The sequence below is a fragment of the Elaeis guineensis genome, chromosome 9 (genome assembly GCF_000442705.2).
Source record: "Elaeis guineensis isolate ETL-2024a chromosome 9, EG11, whole genome shotgun sequence".
NCBI lineage: Eukaryota > Viridiplantae > Streptophyta > Magnoliopsida > Arecales > Arecaceae > Elaeis > Elaeis guineensis.
In genome coordinates this window covers 24,909,225-24,915,224 of record NC_026001.2, presented here as the reverse complement: position 1 = coordinate 24,915,224, position 6,000 = coordinate 24,909,225, and the positions used below count along the sequence as shown (strand labels likewise).

Sequence of the window (6,000 nt, the reverse complement as noted above, 5' to 3'; positions counted from 1 at the left end):
GTACAATACAGTACTAATAGCATGTCCCAAAATTGAAAATATTAAAAAATGAAAAATTAGTGTGCATAGGTATGGTTAGCATGGTAATTGGTATGCACCAGTATGCACCAATACAAACTCGTAAAGCTGTTATGTCCCATAACAGGGTTTCAGCATCCTCACACCCATACTAGTTCCGATCTCGTGTCAGAATGGTATGGAATTGGTCACACAGTGCCATTCAAGTGGTTTGTAAATCCATAATGTTAACCTCACATTGCCTTGTCTTCAAGCAAGCCTCAAGTCCTATCAGGATTCATAGAAACAGAAACAAATCCCATTAGATATGGAAACAAATCTCATTAGAAGCCTATAAGCCATTACCTATTTAACTCATTGTGACTCCAAATTAGACCACAAATAATATAGCATCACTATGCAAGCTAAAATGACACAACCAGCAAGGATTTCCTTTTAAAATCACAGACTGCCCCTAGAACCCAATTTTAAAAGCTAAATACCAAGAATTCACACTGGATGAAGATGATGTTACCGTTTACAAATATTCATTGCAATAGGATGGTGCCCAAGGATGTGTCAGTTACTATTTGATCTCATGATCACATCAGATCCCTCATATTTGAATTCACCTACAAAAGGTCTTCAACATTGATTGTTTATGTCCACTATGACCACCCTCAATCCACAGCAAATTTCTTCAATGTGGATTGGATTGAGTCATTATTACTTCAAAGGCCAACTTAGGATTTCTTATAAATTTTGAGAATATTCTGCACCGTCTAGAATCGGGTGCTGATATAGGAGCCGATGAAAGTCCGGATGCAGGTAAATGGACACCTTAACAACACTTTTACTAAGGAAGTGCTTAGGAGATGTTTGCAGGCTGAATATTCTGGGAAAATTCTGAACCAAGTTCATTACCCTAGATAGAAGATTGCTGCTACTAAGATCTTAATATGATCTAACCTTTGAACTATTTTCAAATCAGTTTTTGCTTCGTATATCAAATATGATTCACAATCTCATCCAAAGAACTGCAATGAAATGGGGATCTCACACCTCAAATAGTGTGAATTTAACCAGCAAGTTTTGCTTCTTATTACAAGTAGAGTCTACAAAACCTAATTTGAGAAATTCCTATCAATTGAAACAGACATTCATAGTATTCATATACATATCAACTAGATAGGTGGAAAGGTTGTATCTAGAATTTTTGCTACTAGCCAAAAAATTAAGGGCTGCTCCCTCTTGTTTTACTAACTATTTCCTCCACCACTAGTAATAGGATTGCATTTTTCTCTCTTTTGAAGGAAGGATTCAAATAGTTTTTTTCTAAAGAATAAAAACAAAGTTTGAGGTAAGTTTCAAATGAAATGACACAACGCACTATTTGCATAAAAAAAATCAAATTCTAATTACAAAAGCCACACCATTTCTCACCAACAAAAAAAAGAAAAGAAAGGACACACTACAATCCAAATTTATTGAAATTTGAAAGGAAGACCATAACAATAGGTAACGAACCCTAAGTAGTGAAAATTGGAGAAGTCTAAGGATTCTTCTCATACTAATATTCCATAATAGAAGTTTCGATCACAAAAGGCCTGCAGGCCTTTGTTCAAAATATGGCTATGCACTTTCCTAATTCATGTTTAATATCATTGCTTATAAAGAATGCAAGTCAGGAATTCTGAATTCTAATTGGATAGCTCAGTATTTGATTAGGATTTCTATAAGGGAATGAAATGCCATATAGTCTTGTACCAACATACATCCACCTAGCATGGTCTTTCCCTTGTACTGGTAGATGTTAGTGAAACATCAGCACAAACTGGTATAAGGCAATATATACAATCCCAACATCATGGCATTTGAATCCTCCAGATCAAATTGAAGTTTTTGACTCAAATCTTCTTGTAAGCATAAGTGTTGCAAATAGAATAATCAGATCAAAAATAACACAATAATTATTCAAGTTTAACTTAAAAAATCATTAATAATTAGATTTTGTCAACACTGCTTCAAGTTAATTTTTCAAATAGTTGTACATTAGTGCAAGGAATTAAAAGGAAGATTCTGATCTGAGTATACAACGGTTTATGATCAACTAATTACAAACATATATTTCACGACATGGTATGCCATATCAGTCAGTACCATATTGGTACTGAACCAGCAAGCGGTACAGGGGCATACAAAGTATCACTATGCCAAACCGACCCCCATACCAAGCATATACCGACACCATACTAGGATGGTATTAGTACAAGGTCTAATACCGAGATGGTGAGCTTTGTTCCAAAAAGAGAGATGAACATTTTATTATTTTTAGAAGTGGATCAAATATGACTCGGATAAGTTATCTTTCCTCTTAAGAAAAGAACATACAAGGATTGCAAATGATACTAGGGGAAGTTTAACAGCACATTATAGGCTACAAGTCTTAGAAGGCCAATATGAAGTGCAAGAAAAGAAAAGAAAATGGATAAAAGCCTACTGAAAAGATGGTGGAATTTAAAATGAGAAATGAGATGTAAATGTAAAGGGATTTATAAGAGTTTAGTATAGTGCTCAAACCTATTAGGCTCGATGCAAGCACTTTGTCCATCCACATAAATTCAAGTCATACTACAAAGTATCAAATTATAGAACTATAGTACCTATGTACAGTTTTTGCAAGAATTCATGAACCAGTGGTACCAGCATGTCTGGTTGAGACTGTACCATTAAGATGAGAGAGAGAGAGAGAGAGAGAGAGAGAGAGAGGGAGAAAATTACCAATGAATGAAATAGCATTAAGTCTAGATACTCTAAATTAGAAAAGTCACTTTTATCAGAATAAATTATCTCTAGTATGCATATTTTTGTAGTGCATATGTGATGCTTATATTTATGTGCTTACATATGCTTATGTAATATGTATGCATGTATATGAATATATATTTATGTAGCCAACCTCTGCTTCTGCTTTAGCTCTTTCTTGGCGCACTTTTTCCTCATGAAGAGCTTTCTCCCTTCTTTTAGCTTCTTCAAGTGCTGCATCATCTCTTATCCTCCGTTCTTCGATTTGGGATCTTTGCTCGTGATCCCTTTGGATGGCAGATAAGTGTTTATCAAGTACTTCTGCACTAGAGTGAAGCAAGCAGGTGCAATGTGACTGTTTCCATGTAAGAAAAGGTCGTACTACTAAATACTACCTATGCAACAAGAAAATAACGGCAAACCTTAATCTTTAAGTATCAATAAATCAAATATAAAACTGGCATCATATGTACAGGCCATGTTACTGTAATGCTAGCTGCTCCTAAAAGTAGTGACAAAAGGCATGTAATCTTTTTGCTAGAAAGAGTATATATTTATCCAAAGCATCCAGAGTAAGCAAGGTAAACACAAAATGAGCAATGCAAACACAAAATGCAACTTAGCCAAACAAAAATAACTCAAATAAAATATATCAAATGACTTAAGATCTTGATTCTGCTCCTAGCTGGACATATAACCAATCTATAAAAATAATGAGTGGATTAGAAAGAATCGTATCCAATTCGATTCATCCAAATCTGTTTCTTTTGGCCAAGATATGAAGAACATGACATCAGTATCTGTTGAATTAGCTCAAAACTAATTGGCTTTTATAACACAATGGCATGTAAGGTGTAAATAAGTCTTCTTTTCAATCTCATAATCTAAGAAAATCATCATCAATCTGATCCATGATATGCCGAACTGCCCAGTTCACCCTATACCGAACCTGCGCAGAATTGGCATAGTTCAGTCGGTATTTTCGAAAAATGCAAAGAATCACTCCGAACTGGGCAGATCAAAGCGGAACTGGTGCAACCAAGTGGTTTGCACCAATTCAGGCCAGCAGATGGCCAAAGGAGGGGTGGTTGGGGGAAGGGGGGCCGCTGCCGCCCGAGGGGGGGCTGCGGCCGGCCGAGGACGAGAGGGGCGGTCACCGCCGATAGAAGGCCAAAAGGGGGGCACCGCCGTCGGGGGGTGGCGAGGGGCATCGCCGGGTGGGGAGGGCCACTATTGGGGGGGCCGCCGCCGGGCCAAGGGGGGGCAAAGCTGGGGGCGGGTCTGGGGTTGGGCGGCTGCCGCCGGCGGGGGCCGCCACCATGCCAAATGGGGGTGCGGGGATGCTGCCGACCAGGGGCCGGGGGGTCAGGGGGCGGCCGCCACCGGGCCAAAGGGGGGGTGGGTGGGGGGGGGGGCCGCCGCCAGGCCAAAGGGGGGGTGGGGTTGCCATCGGTCGGGGGCCGTGGGGGTAGGGGGCGGCCGCTGCCAGCAGAGGGAGAGAAGAGAGGGAAGAGAGAAGAGGGAAAAGAAGGGCTTACCGGCACGGAGAGAAGAAGAGCTCGTCGGAGATCACCGACACGGTGAGCTTACGAGGCTTGCCAGATTTTTTTTTTTATATATAAAGGGATAAACGTCATTTGAAATAACATTTTTAAAAATATCATTTGTAATCATTTTTTTTTTATAGTCCTTTAATTCCACGGGGACTGAGGGGGAAGATGATGTGGAGCAAAAAAATATTTTTTGAAATGATATTTTTTTTAAAAAAATATCATTTGAAATGATATTTTATAATTTTGTATCAATCTTTTAAATAAGTTAGAAGATGCATTAATTTTATAAAAAAAATGATGTTATTTAGATAATGAAAATTTTCGATTTTTGTACGGAAGGTTTTCTGGGGCCGGTGCCAGCAATAATGACAATTAGAAGGTTCGCTCGAAGGCAAAGAAGGAGGCGGCGGTGGAGAGGGTGACGGAGAAGGTGACATCGCGATGCCCCGATCTCAATGCGGAGCTGGAGCCGGAAGGTCACGTGGTGTCGAGCCCATACAGCGAGTCTACTGCCTCACGCTACGCACGTGCGCCCACTTAACGATCTGGTTGCTCCAGAACCCAAATTCCAAGTGGAGCTGTTTTCTTCCATGCCTTCTATTTATTTGGTTCAAAAAAATAGCTGGAGAACAAATGACATAGACGCAAAATATGTCAGGATGTGCGTGTGAATCAGTATTAAGCCATACACCAAAAAAACAAATCAATCCGATGATGTAATCGGTAAGTTCATATTATATAGTTTCCATATATGTTTTGGTAATGTAATTTATGTGCCGAATTTTCTCATGCATGCTTGCGTGTTACTCTGATTGAATCCCAATGTAAATTATGTTCTCCTACAAGATTCTGTGCTTGCACAGTTGGTCAAAAGATTCAGATTGATATTTGATGCAGCGTGAGGCCCTATTGTGACTATAATTGAGAAGACCACTATTTGCAGCAGAGTAAGACATCAACTGGACGGTCCTCTTGTATCAAGAAATATGATGTTATGGAACTCTTTGAGAGATAATGTTACATCATAATTCATATTATGAACAAAATACATATTTTTAATTATTTTAATTATTTTTGAAATGTATATAAGAAAAATCAAAAAAAAGAAGAAAGATGGAAAATAATTAAGGATAAGACCTTTCCCCACATAGATGATCATTTTTTTTCTGCTTTTTTTTTTTTTTCATTTCATTATCTTTTGGAGAGATTCATGAGAAAGAAAAGTACTTGAGAGAGATTAGAGGGGTTTCATAGATTCGCATCCCATACATCGCATGGGGCTATTTGATAATTTCAATACTTCTATTACAAAAACAATAGCCTTCCAACCCTTTTGGCTAAGCTTGACCAGCTGTAAAGGTCTCCTATAGTCAGCCACATGCAGAAGCGATCTTCCCTAATGCTGTCATTTTCCCAAATGAGGAATAAAAAGAATGCTTCAGAGCTCCAGCATTAATAGAAGGATTTGACCGTGTATTGCAATCCTTGAGTAGTTTCCAGTGCAGAAAATCTAGAGCTACGCCTTGATGCATTCAACATTCTTTTTTTTCACGCAATTGATACACCTAACATTACTCTTCTATGCTGGTGATAATAGTCTTGTGGTATGCTTGCTCGCATCCCAAATATAATATTTCCCATATAT

At 38.5% G+C, this 6,000-nt stretch overlaps 1 protein-coding gene across 1 annotated transcript in view; it reads right to left on the bottom strand.

The window, feature by feature from the left end:
* The window catches only part of LOC114913682 (uncharacterized), a 34,428-nt gene extending 30,023 nt beyond the window's left edge, over positions 1-4,405 (bottom strand). The window contains exons 1-2 of the mRNA XM_073243584.1: positions 4,341-4,405; positions 2,957-3,128 (exon numbers count right to left, since the gene is read on the bottom strand). The gene's annotated coding sequence lies outside the window, so the exon portion shown is untranslated. The remainder of the gene's footprint in view (positions 1-2,956; positions 3,129-4,340) is intronic.
* Between the last annotated feature and the right edge of the window lie 1,595 nt (positions 4,406-6,000).